The following is a 14,330-nucleotide window of genomic DNA, read 5'->3' as shown; positions in this document are numbered from 1 at the left end:
TTTGTTTCTTCCTTCTGGTCCACACCATTGATTTGAGTCCCAGTTTCCTTCTCATCACTATTGGTTCCCTGTACATTTTCCTTTGTTTCTCTTAGCATAGGCTTCATTTTTTCATCTGTTTTTCGAATAGATTCAACCAAGTCTGTGAGCATATTGATAACCAGTGCTTTGAACTGTGCATCCGATAGGTTGGCTATCTCTTCCTCGCTTAGTTGTATTTTTTCTGGAGCTTTGAAGTGTTCTGTCATTTGGGCCATTTTTTTTTTTTTTTTTTTTGTCTTGGTGCTTCTGTTACTTTAAGGGGCGGAGCCTTAGGTGTTCACCAGGGCGGGGTATCCAGCAAAGCTATCACTTAGAATGGAAGGGAAGATAAAGTGCTTCTCAGATAAGGTCAAGTTAAAGAAGCTCATCATCACCAAGCCCTTATTATATGAAATGTTAAAGGGAGTTACCTAAGAAAAAGAAGATCAAAAATAGGAACAGTAAAAATGACAGCAAACTCACAGTTATTAACGGCCACACATAAAACAAAACCGAGAGCAAACTAGGCAAACAACTAGAACATGAGGGTTGTCATTAAGGGAGTGGGAGGGGGAGAGAGGGGGAAAGGTACAGAGAATAAGTAGCATAGATGATAGGTGGAAAATAGACAGGGGGAGGGTAAAAATAGTGTAGGAAATGTAGAAGCCAAAGAACTTATAAGTATGACCTATGGACATGAACTATGGGGGGGGAATGTGGGAGGGAGGGGGGTGGGCAGGATGGAGTGGAGTGGGGGGGAAATGGGACAACTATAATAGCATAATCAATAAATATATTTAAAAAAAAAAAAAAAAAAGAGGCAATGGGGGTGGGCCTTAACTTACTGGCAGCGGGACTAGGGAAGAGGGGATGGAATGGAGAAGGACTGAGGAGGTGAGATCGATAGAACCAAGTGTCTGACTCATAAGGGAGGTAACTCCCAGATGTGAAATTTGGGTGACTGAAGGAAGTGTTGGTACAAAAGGGAGAATGCAAATGGAGGAACTCTGTGGTTTCTCGCTCCTCAGTCATGTGCCTGACTGCCTGTGTAATGCCTTAAGTATCAGTCATGGTGTGCCAGTCACTTCCCACATCAAAAAGCTCATTGTTTCCAGAAGAAAGCCCAAACTCTTTAGGAAAATATTTCAGGTGTCCATGATCTGGCTCCAGCTTTCCTCCTGGCTTCACTTGCACTCCATGCTCCAGCCCCATGGGACTACCTTCCATTCCCAGGACACACTATGAGCCCCTTCATATACCAGTTATGTGACCCTAAGCACATTTCTTAGAGTCTCTGTGCCTTATTTCATCTGTAAAACAGGGAGAGTAGTTCCTTCCTTATGGGGTTGTTTTAAGAATTAAGTATACCAGAAGCACTTAAAATAGTGTTTGACACATTTTTTAAATTTTACTTATTGATTTTAGAGATAGGAAGGGAGGAAAACATCAGGGCATTATTCCACCCATTTATGCATTCATTGGTTGATTCTTACATGTGCCCTGGTCAGGAATCAAAGCTGCAACCTTTGCTTATTGAGATGACACTCCAACCAACTGAGCTACCTGGCAGGGGCCGACCCATGTTAAGGATCATTCCCCGCAATTTTTTTGTAAGGAATTCTGCCTTTGCAATACTTGCACTGCCTTTGCAATGTTTGTATTTTCTAATTGAGAGACATAGTCCTGGCCTTCTAGGAGTTTTCAGTTTGTTTGTGAAGAGCGAGAGAGGCAGACATTGTAAGCCCTTGAAGGTAGAGACCGAGAGGCTTAGATTATTATTTTTATCCTAAAACTGACTATTGTAGAATTTCGAGCAGGGAAGTGATGTGACTGGATATGTGTTTCAGCAATATCACTCTCTATTCAGTGTGGAGAGTGGACTGGAGGAGAGGATGAGGAGTTAAGTTTTGCATATACTGAATTTGAGGCACCAGTGGGAGGTAGAGGTGGTCAGGAGGAGGTGAGAGACTAGAGCAGTGCTGCCTGAGGGAAGCAATGCGAGACGCCACTGTGAGCCACACATGTACTTCAGATGTCTCAGAGCTACATAGAAAAAGTAAACAGAAATGGATAAGTTGATTTTAAAGATACATTTTATTAATCTAATATACCTAAAGTATTGCTATTAAAGAATGCAATCAATGTATATAAAAATCACTGAGATATTTTTCCATTCACTTTTTTCTAAGTCTTTGAAATATGGTGTATTTTATCCTTACGGCCATCTCGATTTGAACTAGCCACAATTCCAGTGCTGCATAGCCACACATGGCTAACGGCTATCGTGTTAGACAGCTCAGGTATGGAGCCTAAGACAGAAGTCAGGACTATAAATAAAGATTTGGGAGTCATCAGTGTTCAAGTGTGATAGTTCAAACAATGAGTGTGTATAAGCTCAGCACATGGGACTATGTGGGATGAGAGAAAGGCCCAGGGAATATCGGAGATAGGAGGGAGAAGGAGCCCATAAAATAAAGTAAGAAAATAAATAAAGCATAAATTGGGCACAAGTACTACCCCAGAAAGCAAAGAGGGAATTTTGAATAGTCAACACGGTCAGGTGTTTCTGAGATGTCTTTATGTTATATGTAATTGTTGCATAGATGTGATTATGAAGGTTTGAGGAATTATTTACATATAAATAAGTTGCTGTTTAAACTCTGGTGAGGCAGTTATTGGGAGTAGATCACATTTCTTCATTCTGTGCATAGTTGCACAATGTAATTGTTTGCTTTTATTCAGATACGTATGTTGCCTCTGTCTCTGAACCTGCACCTCAGTCACAGTGAACAAATGTTCATTGCTAGCTGCAATGTCCCAGTTTAAGCTTACTTTTTAAGTACAATCATATTTAGGGTTTATTTTGTTCCCAGAAAGGTCACGGTTTTGATAAGAAATTATTTGGTCACCCCTTACATAGTAGACAGAACTTTCAACATAGAGCATACTCAGAAGCTGCCCATCCGCTTTTCTGCGGATGCATAGGGAAGTGCTGGGAACAGAGACAGGTGCCACCTGCTACGGTGTTTGTTGCCTCGAAGTTAGATCAGGGCTTGTCTTTGCACTCTCCCGAAGCGTTCTGAAGGGAAATTGAGGCAGTATAACCTGCCAAGTAACACTGCCAAGTGACTGAATCTTCTCTGGGACCCAAAATACATCCATGCATTCCTATCCCATCCACAGACATCCCCAGGATGGACAAAGTTATTTATTAAGCACTTGCTGTGTGCCAGGGGCCCTCCTATTTAATTGACATGTGTTTATTTAATTCTTACAACAACCCTTTGAGGGAGGGCCTGTAATTATCAGGTGTAGTTTGGCTTCGGAGCCCATGCTCTTACCCACTCCACAGCGCTGCTCTGTAATACCATCCTTTTCAGCTGCCCTTCTTTTCCTTCCTCATCCTCAAGTGCTTTCTCACTGGCACCACGATGGAATGAAACCTTTCAGTGGGGGTATATTGGTTAAATACTTCTATAATTTTACTATTAATTATTTGAATTATGGAAGATGATGTACAAAGATCTTTATTGCCTAGTCATTACTGCATAGTTTGATATTTTGCTCTTTTATGGGATAAAGATATGTCAACCATTTTGTCCTATTTTCTTTTAGTGTTAAAGATGACTAACTTAAAAGATAACTTTTTTGATAACTGATTTTGAGAGCCTCTCAGAACAAGTAGTCTTTAGGAAAAAATTGATATAGAATTTTTAATAACTACTTCTAATTGTTACCTATTACTACATTATCCCAAAATTTAGCAGCTTAAAATAATAAATGCTTATGTTTGGTCACAGTTTCTGTGGATCAGGAATTCAGAAGGGGCATAGCTTGGCATCTTGCTCAGTATTTCCCATGAGGCTGCAGCCAAGCTGCTGACTGGGCTGCATTCCTCTGAAGACTGGACCGAGGCGCACGCACATGGCTGTTGCAGGCGGCCTCCATTCTTTGCCAGGTGGGCCTCTCTGTAGGGCTGCTTAAGAGTCCTTATGACGTGGCAGCTGGCTCCCTAGAGCAGGTGACACAAAGGAAAAAGTCAGACAGAAGCCACAATATCTTCGCAGACTTAGCCTCACCCATGCAATCACTTCTGCTGAGTTTGTTGGTATCACAGAACAACTCTGATGCCATGGAAGAGTATGCCATATGAGAGGGTGAGTACCAGAAGGTGGGGATCGTTAGGGGCCATCTTGGAGGCTGGCTACCATAGCCACAGGCTGGTCCCTGTATGATTCATGTTACTCCCACATACAAAAGGTATTCACTTTATCCCAAGGGTCCAGAAAGACTCCTTTTATTACAGTATCACCTCAAAGTTCAGAATCTCATCATAAAAATCAAGTTCAAGTTCTCAAATGTAGTTTTGTTAAGTACAGCTCCTTGAGTACAGTTCTTGATCTACAGACCTGTGAAAAAAGAGACAAATTACCTTCCTCCACACATACCCAACTTAAAGTGGTATGGTAGGCGTAGGATAACTGCTATCCAGACACCCCTGTTCAAAAGGTGGAGTAAGAGTCATACAAAAATAAATGATCCAGAGCAATTTTGAAATCCAGTTAGGCCCTGCTTGGCATTTCCTTGTTAGGGCTCAATGCCTGAGACTAATTTTCCATGGTTCTTGGCTCCACCTTCTGGATTCTTCTCCACACCCTCCGAATCATCCTTCCTTTCTCATGAAGGAGAGTATACTCATATGCTTGCAGCTGATTAGTTTTCTTAGCTAGCTTCCTGCTCCTATAAGTTTGGGGGATCCAAAGAGCTTTCTTCATTTTGCACTGTTTATGTCCCCTGCAGTCCAGTCTGGCAGTGTTTCTGCGCACATAGTTCTCCTCCACTAGTGTCATTCTCCAGGTATCTCCTGTCATCCTCACGGACATGTATGTGGATGGAAATGATCCCCATTCCTGTTCCAGGGAGGTGCGGGGGCTAAACCCCCCCCACAAATCTTTTCTTCCACCCTCTAAGTTTTTATGGTTGGGCTAATAATCAAATTAACAGAGACAGTTTATAGGGAAAAAATTTTAATATGTGCACATGGGGAACTCACAGAAACATGGAAATTTCTAAGACAGTAAGGCAAAAATTGGGTGCATATGTCATTTTGGATGAAGGAGAAAAAGGGGGAAGGGGATGTTAGATTTCAAAAGTGACAGTGGGCAATTTACAGGTAGTTAAGGAAGAATGGAACACACTTGGCAGGTAAATTTTTGCTGGGCAACCCAGAAAACAGTGGGTCTGGGGAGAGGTTTGTGGGGGGATTGGGGGTGGGGGGGATCCAGCTACCAGGCTCCTGCCTGGAGCCCTCCCACCCACCATACACAATTCAAATTAGGGTGAGGCAAACACCCCAGGATGTCCTTCCTGAATCTCTTAGGCAGGAAAGGGGGGGAGGGTCAAACATTCTTTCCAAGTGTTTTGTCTCTCAATAATCAGCTTAAAACCAATATCCCCAAAGGCAGCTTTCGGGTGGCAAAACTTTGGCCCCCTTCAGGTTTGAAACTTGATTGATTTAATCCAGCTACGAAGGTGTCATCCACCTAGGCAAAGGCTGCCTGAGACATAATCAAGCAACACCATTCCGACCGGTGAGAAAGGAGGGGAAGATTGCTCAGTGGTTTCTAGGAAAGCTATTCTTTGCTGATGAAAAGTTCTCCAGGGAAGAAAGAGTTCCTCTTCTTCTACTAGACATGGTTGTGTCTGTATCAAACTTGCATTTGTCATCTTTGGCCTTGAGGCAGGCAGGAGAAAATGGTGGGAAGCCCTTAGGTCCTTCATTATATAATTGATCAACTGAATTAATCAATGCAGAAAAACAATTTTCTTTATTTTTAAACCAGTTGCTAGTTGTGGTCATGAATTTAAAGTGAAACCTGGTCAAGTCGGTGGGTTTTTGTTTGGTTTTATTTTTGGGGCCAATTGCTCAGGTGAAATCTGGAGAAAATAGTGGGCAATGGACTACAATCAGGTATATATATACACACACACATATATAATTATGTTTGCAAAGTACAGTGGGTATACTTTACTAAGAAGTGATTGATTATTATCTTTATGATCTCTCTCTTTCCTCTCCCCTCATCTCTTCCCTGTGCCCCATCCTCTCTCCTATCCCTTTCCCTCTCACTTTTCCTCATCCTACTTCCCCTTCCCCTTTCTCCATTTCTTCCTACATAATTTTCTGATTATCAGTCTTTTTTAGGCTACCATTTATTTGAATGCATTGTCTTATTCAATACTGTTAACAACCCTGTCTAGTAGGCACTAATTAATATTCCCATTTTTAAAAATATCCCCATTTTCTAGTTAAGAGATGAGAGTAAGCGATTTGTTCTTGGCGATACAGCTAAAATGTAGCCAAACAGGCATCCACCTCAAGCCTATCTGATTCCAAATTCTGTGCCTTAGCCGCGATGCAAAGTGGAAGGAACTCTTCTGAAGGAAAGACAATTTGCTAGCTCTCGGTGTTCATCTAGCTGAGTTCTTATTTCTGCTTGGCGGAGATGGGTAAATCGACCACTGTGGTCAAAGCCTCTGATTCTTGTGGGAGCCAATATTGTAACTTGAATGAACATTTCATTGTTCATTTTCCTTTAAAACAAAGGAGAGAAACCCCAGAATGTTTAAAATTAATGCCCCTGACCAGTTTGAGCCTATTAAATTAGCTGGTTTCCCCAGAGATCTGCTTATAGCCACCCCCAAGGCAGCTAGACAGGATGAAAATTTTAGTCCCAGACTCTCTCACCCACCCCCACCTGCAATGAGCTGCTAACAGGGTGGCAACCACCTCTGATATTTAACTTTTTTTCCCCTAAAGTATTTTATACCAAACCGTGGCCTAGAGAGTGTTCTGTGGAGCCTAAGGAAGTGAATTTTTGTTTATTTGCCTAGATGACTCTACTTTTACCTCCCTGATCTTGCAGTTGTTTAAAGGTATTCGTATTTAGTTCTGACATGCATCTTTCTTTTTAGGAATAGGAAATTGGTCTCAAAAAAGCCATGAGATCTTGTGGCTCTGGCAGTTGTAACAGTCTGTAACTCACTGGGCCTCCGTAAGTTTTTTCTTCCTTCCTTCCTTCCTTCCTTCCTTTCTCTCTCTCTCTCTCTCTCTCTCTCTCTCTCTCTCTCTCTCTCTCTCTCTCTCTTTCTTTCTTTCTTTCTTTTAAACACAGGGCCTTAAAGAGGAAACTGTTTTCTTTGTGCTCTGATTTGGGTGTTGTTTATAGAAAGTGACATTTAGTTTGGAGATGGGCAGGCCTCTTGTCCTCTTAAATGTCAGTGGCGTTAACTCTCAAGGGGCCCTGATGCCCTAGGACATTTACAGTTTTTGAATATTCACTCCTATTTATTTTAAAGACTTAGAGGAAAACTGCTATACTCACTCTTTTATTAGGTTAATGTCATTTACATAACAACTGGAACTGTTTATATAGGGGATTTCGACTACAGCGTTGTTTGCCTAAGGAAGAAAACTTGGTAGTAACAACCTTGTCAGGTAATATTTACCGTGTGTAAGCCGTATATATTTGGGGAATCTTTCTAAAATGTTACATGACAGGAAGTTTCAATAAGCATGTTTAAATAAATTCTAAGGAACCAGACAGAAAGGAAATATGCCTCCGTGGTTCTGAAACATTTATCTCCCTGGGTGGAAAAGGGTAGGTGAGCCTTTGGATGATAGTTCAAATGAAAAAATACACACTAGTCTGTGGTTCAATGTGTTCCCTAAATGTCTTAATTGTTTTAAAGCCATGTAAATAAATAACATTCAGAGGATGTGAGTTAATATCCTAAGAAATGTCTTTCCTGATGTAAGTAAGAGATCTTACTTCAAATAAAATTTATATGGCACTACGAATAATTTAGAGCCAAGAATTAAGAAAACTGTGTTTGGGAAACACGAATTTACCAACTGTGAAAGCAGGAATATTTTTGTTTTGTTTTACCAGGAGGCTAATCCTCGTGCTAGGTATTCACAGGTTCTCTTACAAAGGGAGGAGCAGCTCTCCTGGGGAGGGGACAGAGGGTCTTGGATTGCTAAATCTTAATTGGTGATTACAGTACTTAAAAGCTAAGAGTTGAACTACAAGATAAACTCAGCATACCCTTAGTTTTATTTCTGAACAGAACATTTTATGTCTTACGCAGAGAGGTTGAAAAAAAGTTTGTTTTAAATAAACAATTTTCTGAACAAAAGTGAATGTATCTGGTCAGAATATTTCTCCTCACTCTCCCTTCATATGATTAAAACAAAAATCTGTACACTGATTAACTTTTAGGAGAAGTTTTAATATTGAATTTTGTTTGATTTATAAAACTTGGCTTATTTTCTTTCTCTTGCACCTACCAGTGATCACACCCACTTTTACATCACCTGACCTGAAGGTTCTGTGATATTTTTATCTTTGCCTCATAATAAGAAATATATGATTCAGCATATAAATGCATGTAACTACATCATACACATATGAAACACATGTTTCATAGAACAAGATTCACACTGTGTGTTGTATTATACTTTTTTTTTCCTATTCAGGGAAAAAAAATGCTAGTCAGTCATAACTCACAAAATCGACTTCATTGCCCACTAATGAGTTGTGACCAACAGTTTGATAAAGCATTATCTAGAAATAACAGAATTGACTGAGCACATTCTTTCTGACTTTCAGGAATCTGAAGCTAATACAACCTCCCTACTTCCTTTGCATCGTCCTTTGTTTTCCCCTAAGCATTTATTTCCTCCTGACACTATACTCAGACCTGGGATTTTACAGGTTGAAAGATGGAAAGGCAATGTTGATCACTGTTAACTTCAGGAGGGGAGGAAGTTGCAGTCAGGAAGTGTCTCATAGAATAACCTGTTACCCAAGGAAACAGCTGTAACTTGGGTATGACCCTTCGATCCCTGGTGGGCACATTTTAAACCTATTGTAGAGGTGGTCTTTTATTATAGATGTACACTTCATGTGATAGGTAAATATAGCTTTGCTTTTTAAGCAAGTGTATGACTATTTTTAAAAATCTCTTTAAAATTCACAAACAAAAAAAAAATCACAAATCCTTATGTGTCATAGCAAGTAGTACTAGAATATCAACCCCAGGCAGGCAGGGGTTCTTGTCCATTTTATTTACCAGTATATCTCTGGTCTCTAGACCACTACCTGGCTCAAACTGGTGCCCATTAAATATTTGCTCATTAAATCTAAACATAACGTTTGCTAAAGATTTCCTCAATTGAGACACGCCTGTATTCTTATAGCATGGAAAGATAAACGATGTGGCTGGTCAGCATTCTTTATTACATTTTCTTTAAGACCCTTTCAGACAAGATCTCATTAAAAAATAACCTCAGTTTATATAGCATGTCAATTATACCTTAATAAAGCTGTTTACAAAACAAAAAATAAATGAAGAACCACATTAATGTAAAAGTATTGCTTTAAGTGAAGCAAATGATGTCAGGGAAAGAACAACAAATACTCAATGGCAGAAAAAGGAATTCTAATATGAATAATAATATTGAGTGCTTAATAACTAAGTGGGGATGGAGAAATACTGCCATTCATTCCTCACTGTCTCAGAGAAGTAGATACTATTTTGGTCCTTTCTTGAAAACTTTGAGGCTTAGAGGGCTTAAGTCAAGTGCTGCAAGCTATACAGCTGGTAAGCCATTCAGCTGGAATTTGAGCCCAGGTTCAATGCTTTAACCATTACAGCATTTGAGATTGAAGCTTATTAAGACACTGAAGTCAACTTACACACTTCAGTTTGAAATTCATGTGTTGGGCATTTTTCCTTCATTCTTTGAAACAAATGAATTGAGAACCTGCTCTACTACTGTACCTACGCCAGGCTTAGGTCTGACGTTATGACCACACAGTGTGGTCCCTGCTCTCATGACCATAGGATCTGATGGGACAGTTACATAATAGGCGAGAAACAGATTTTAAAAGTACAAAATGTGATCAAGGAGGGAACAGTGCTAAGCCTAGGGTGACTTATTTTAAGACAGAGTTACCTGGTGGGTCTTACAAGATCTGAATGAAGGATGAGGACCTGGTCTTTCAAAGAGTGTGGGGTGGTTGGTGGGTGGTGAAGAGGGTGAAAGGGTGAGCACACAGTGTTCCAGGTAGCATCATGGCAGAAGCAGAAGATCTGAGGCAAGAAAAGAGCTTGGCTAGTTGGACTGGAGCTTCATGTGGCAAAGGGACCTGAGATGCAGCTGGAGAGGTTGGCTGGGGCCAGATCCTACAGGGTCTTGCTGGCCATGGAAAGGAGTGTGGATTTTGTTACCTGTCCAAGGGGATAGCCATTCTTAGATCAGTCCTTCTGATAAACACTAACAACTAGTGGTTCTTAATTGGAATACTCTTATCTAGCCTTCTATCACTTTTTCAGGAGTGCATGTATTTTCTTCGGTAATTTGCCATTTGGAAATGCCCAGCATTTTATTTTTCTTCTTGTATTATCTGGCTCTATAATGCATTGATTGAATTTACAAAGCATGTATTAAAGTCTTGCTAAGTAACTGAATCCTAACCTAATGAACTTGCAGACTAAAGCAGAGTTAAAACACATAAAATATTATATTAAAGTAGAATGTATTAAGTGGAATAAAAGATATGAATAAAGTACTTTTGAGAGTTCAGGATAGAAGAGATTCCTTAGTCCTGGGGGATTGAGGGGGAGGGGAGTGGGGAGGATTAAGAGAGATTTCCTGGAGGAGGTAGCATTTGCTCTGGTTTTGAAAGGGTAAGTAGGATTTAAACACCAGGAAGTTAAGAAAGGGGTGAAAATCCTATAAAAATTTCCAGCATAATTGAGTGCACTTGTGTTTATTGTGGTCCTTACTGAATTTTGGATGCTCAAGTTGCTATGATTGTCACTAGACCCTTGGGAGACGTCCAGGACTAAACTAGTTTGAACGTGGTGTGCAGTAGGACCGAAGTTCATGGCACCCTGCAGGAAATTATCTATAATTCCAGCCAGGCCTGTCTATTTGATTTTCTCAGTTGCTTAAATTTATTAACAAATTATATGAGGCCTAAAGAATTAGAGAGGTAGTTATAAAAGAGCATTGGATGGGGAAACAAAGAATCCAGTCTTTTCTCTTGCTATCTTGATGTGTGATTTTGTCTTTAGAACTATTTGTTTTTCTGTCTGTAAAATGGAAAGTGATTCTGTCCTCTCCATCCCCTTCCCATTAAGGGGTGGATGGCTGAATGGTGATGAAAAAGCTCAGAAGAAAGATGCTGCACAAATCAAAACGATAAAAACAACAATTAAGAAAGCAGTATTATGTAAAATGACGTTGTTTAAACTTCCCTTTTTGGCAGAAGGCTTTGTATAGAACCATGGGGTAATTTGAAATCCCCTCTCTTCCTTTTTTTAAACAACACCTCACAGCTGGGAAGTTAAACGGAGACTTAAGCTATTTAAATTCGTGGTTAAGTGTGGCCAATTCAGCAGGCAGTGCGTGCAGTTTATTTTACGAGGCTGTCCTTAGCTACCGGGTGGTGATGGTGTCCTTTGTTAAAATCTGGAAGTGAAAGGGAAAGACCAACACCAGTTTAAAAAGCAGCATTCACAATAACTTCAGGATGCACCTGTATCCATTATAATAAAAATACATACATTTGGAGTAAGGTCGAAGATGCTGAAAAGAGGGGTTTCTTAGGAAGCTAAAGTGCAATACTGGCACATTTTATTCTGAATGCCATCACCATATGATATATCTTGAAAAACTTAAGTGGAATGGTAAAGTACACTGCGGTAAAGCAATTACTACATCTACCAAACTCCCAGTTCTCTCTAGCTGAATATATTTAAATAATTGTAATTACTTGAAGCAATTTTTATTTTAAACACTAAGAAGACAAAAGAAAACAAGGATTTTTAATTAATAAAACTATTTTTTAGAGAATTAAAAAACTCAGTGTATTTTAATCTTCCAAATTCAGAGCAATGCCATCAATTAAGTTTTATATATTATATATGACTTAAAATATCTTTTTAAAAGAATATTTTGAATGAAACCTTGACTTTTATGTATTCATTTGTAAGTAAACCCTATTCCCAAACCTTATTCTCAAACCAGGGTTTCTAGTAAACCCTGCTCCCAAATGAGGGTTTCCTAACCCGGGGCTCCTAGTATGTAAAATATTTAGATGGCTTGAAAAAATGCACTTGAAAATATTCTCTTTTGTCTTTTATACAAAAGTTTTAACATTTTACCAATAGCAAACCAAGCTGAGTGTGGACTGATGTTATGGGAGTGGGAAAATAAGTTTCCTTGGAGATGGTATACCAAGAAGAAGGTTAGTCTTATTCATAACAAAATTACACTTAAGTACTTAAGGCCACCTGTTAAGATAGAGCAGTAATGATATCAGCTACATAAATGTTTTCAAAACTTTAATATGTTTTTCTAAGGTATCACAAAACTTGCATTATCCCACATACATGGGTAGGCAAAAGTAGGTTTACAGTTGTAATATAAATAAGAATTAATAAATAATAATACAAGAATAAAATGTTCGTGTACTTAAATGTAAATCTACTTTTGCCAACTCCTGTATTTATATGAATATGTGTATACACATATTTTAAATCTTGCTCATTATTTTGGAATGAACAAATTGATCCTCACAATAAATAATAGCTGATAATAAAGCTATTGGTAATGTTCTTTTTGATCATGGTAAATAATAAATATTGTAATTTAGTTGCTCTGTTTTTTTTCTCCTCTGTCTCTTCTTTCTTGTACCACATGTCATTTCTGAGTTCTCTTTGGTAAAGGACTCCAAAATGATTATGAAGTATTGTTATACAACTAAGGAGATCTGTTATAGGAAACCGGAAGAAGAAAACTAGTCCTGTTTTACCTTACACTTGCATCTAACTTTTGACCCCTAATTAGTACTGGCTTGATTATGTACTTTTCTACATCTCACTTTTGGAGGCTATTTTCGAAAATAAGAGCCAGCTTCACATAATGACACTTTCTCATCCTTAAGGATGACCAAAAGAATGGGCTTTAGTCTGTAAAGGCCTTTTCAAACAGGCTTCTAAAAATGTTTGAGCATTTGAGTAAATATATAAACTCCCAAGATGATCGATGGGTCAGAAAGCCGCACTCACGTGGAAAGAGAGTAACAGCTTTAAGCAATACTGCTTTTCTGTATCTCTGGCTGTGAACTATTTTCCGTATAAATATAATACAAGTTACTGAAATTTAAGTATGCATCTACCTCCCCACCCCCGCCCCCGACCCCTCAACCCTGTTCTGTGAGCTGCTGGACATTCCTGACGTTGAAATCTCAGGGTATCTGCACTCTGGCCATCCGCCCTCACCCTTGGAGCTCTTTACGCTGCTGACCTGAGTTGAGTGTGTCTTGCAATGGGGGCACTCTGTTTTTCTGCTGTTCACCCTGTGTTTTGGCAAATCAGTAGTGGCTGACAAAAAACATACATGAATAGTACTTTTCTACGAAGTAACAAAGGAAGGATATCATACTGGGTGTTAAAATGCATTTTTAAGGCAGCTTGAGGTGTCTTCAAGTGAAAGGTGGAGGAAAAAGAGTCAGGAACAGCCAGGAGGCCTTTAACAATAGGTGGAGCCCTCTGACATTATGACGGGCTTTACAAACATCACTGAAGTCTTGCAGGATTGACAGACGGCTGTAGGAGAGGTAGTAGAAGATGACTGTTACCTGAGGGATGTAGTGATATCAGGGGATTTGCAGAGAACAATCACTGACTTAGAAAGCATCTCCACAGGGGCTATGCAAAACATCTACATATAGACTGCTGTAGTTTGCACACCTATTTCAGGAATGCAACCCACCCCCCTACCCTGAATAAACAGGATATTCCCGCAATTAACCTTTACTGTGGTGTAAAAACCTAGTAATAGTCTGTGATATGGAGTGAGGAAGTTACTTAGATTTGCTGTTTTTGTCAACATAGAGGACAAAAATATATAATTTGTTCTTGCTTTTGCTTTGGTTACTTAAAATAGTAGTGTCCTAAGCAGAGGCAGGTGTAACCAAGGGAGACAGCATTCTGAGTGGAGAGCAGGTCTGTCCAACACCAAGGGGCTTCGAGGGGCATCTTTTGTTCTTCTGTTCATTTTCAATTTACTGTGAGGATACTGTAGGTGGGATTTGTTGGGTTAAGTGAATTTATAGATTATGCAATTTACAGCCCTACAGATTGTACGTATAACTTAAGCTTGAAATGGTTCCTGCAAAGAAACTTTAGCTGGAATATATTACTAATAAGATGGTAGAGCTGAATTTCCTCCC

Source organism: Desmodus rotundus, chromosome 3 (assembly GCF_022682495.2).
Source record: "Desmodus rotundus isolate HL8 chromosome 3, HLdesRot8A.1, whole genome shotgun sequence".
NCBI lineage: Eukaryota > Metazoa > Chordata > Mammalia > Chiroptera > Phyllostomidae > Desmodus > Desmodus rotundus.
Note: the sequence above shows the minus strand (reverse complement) of the source record.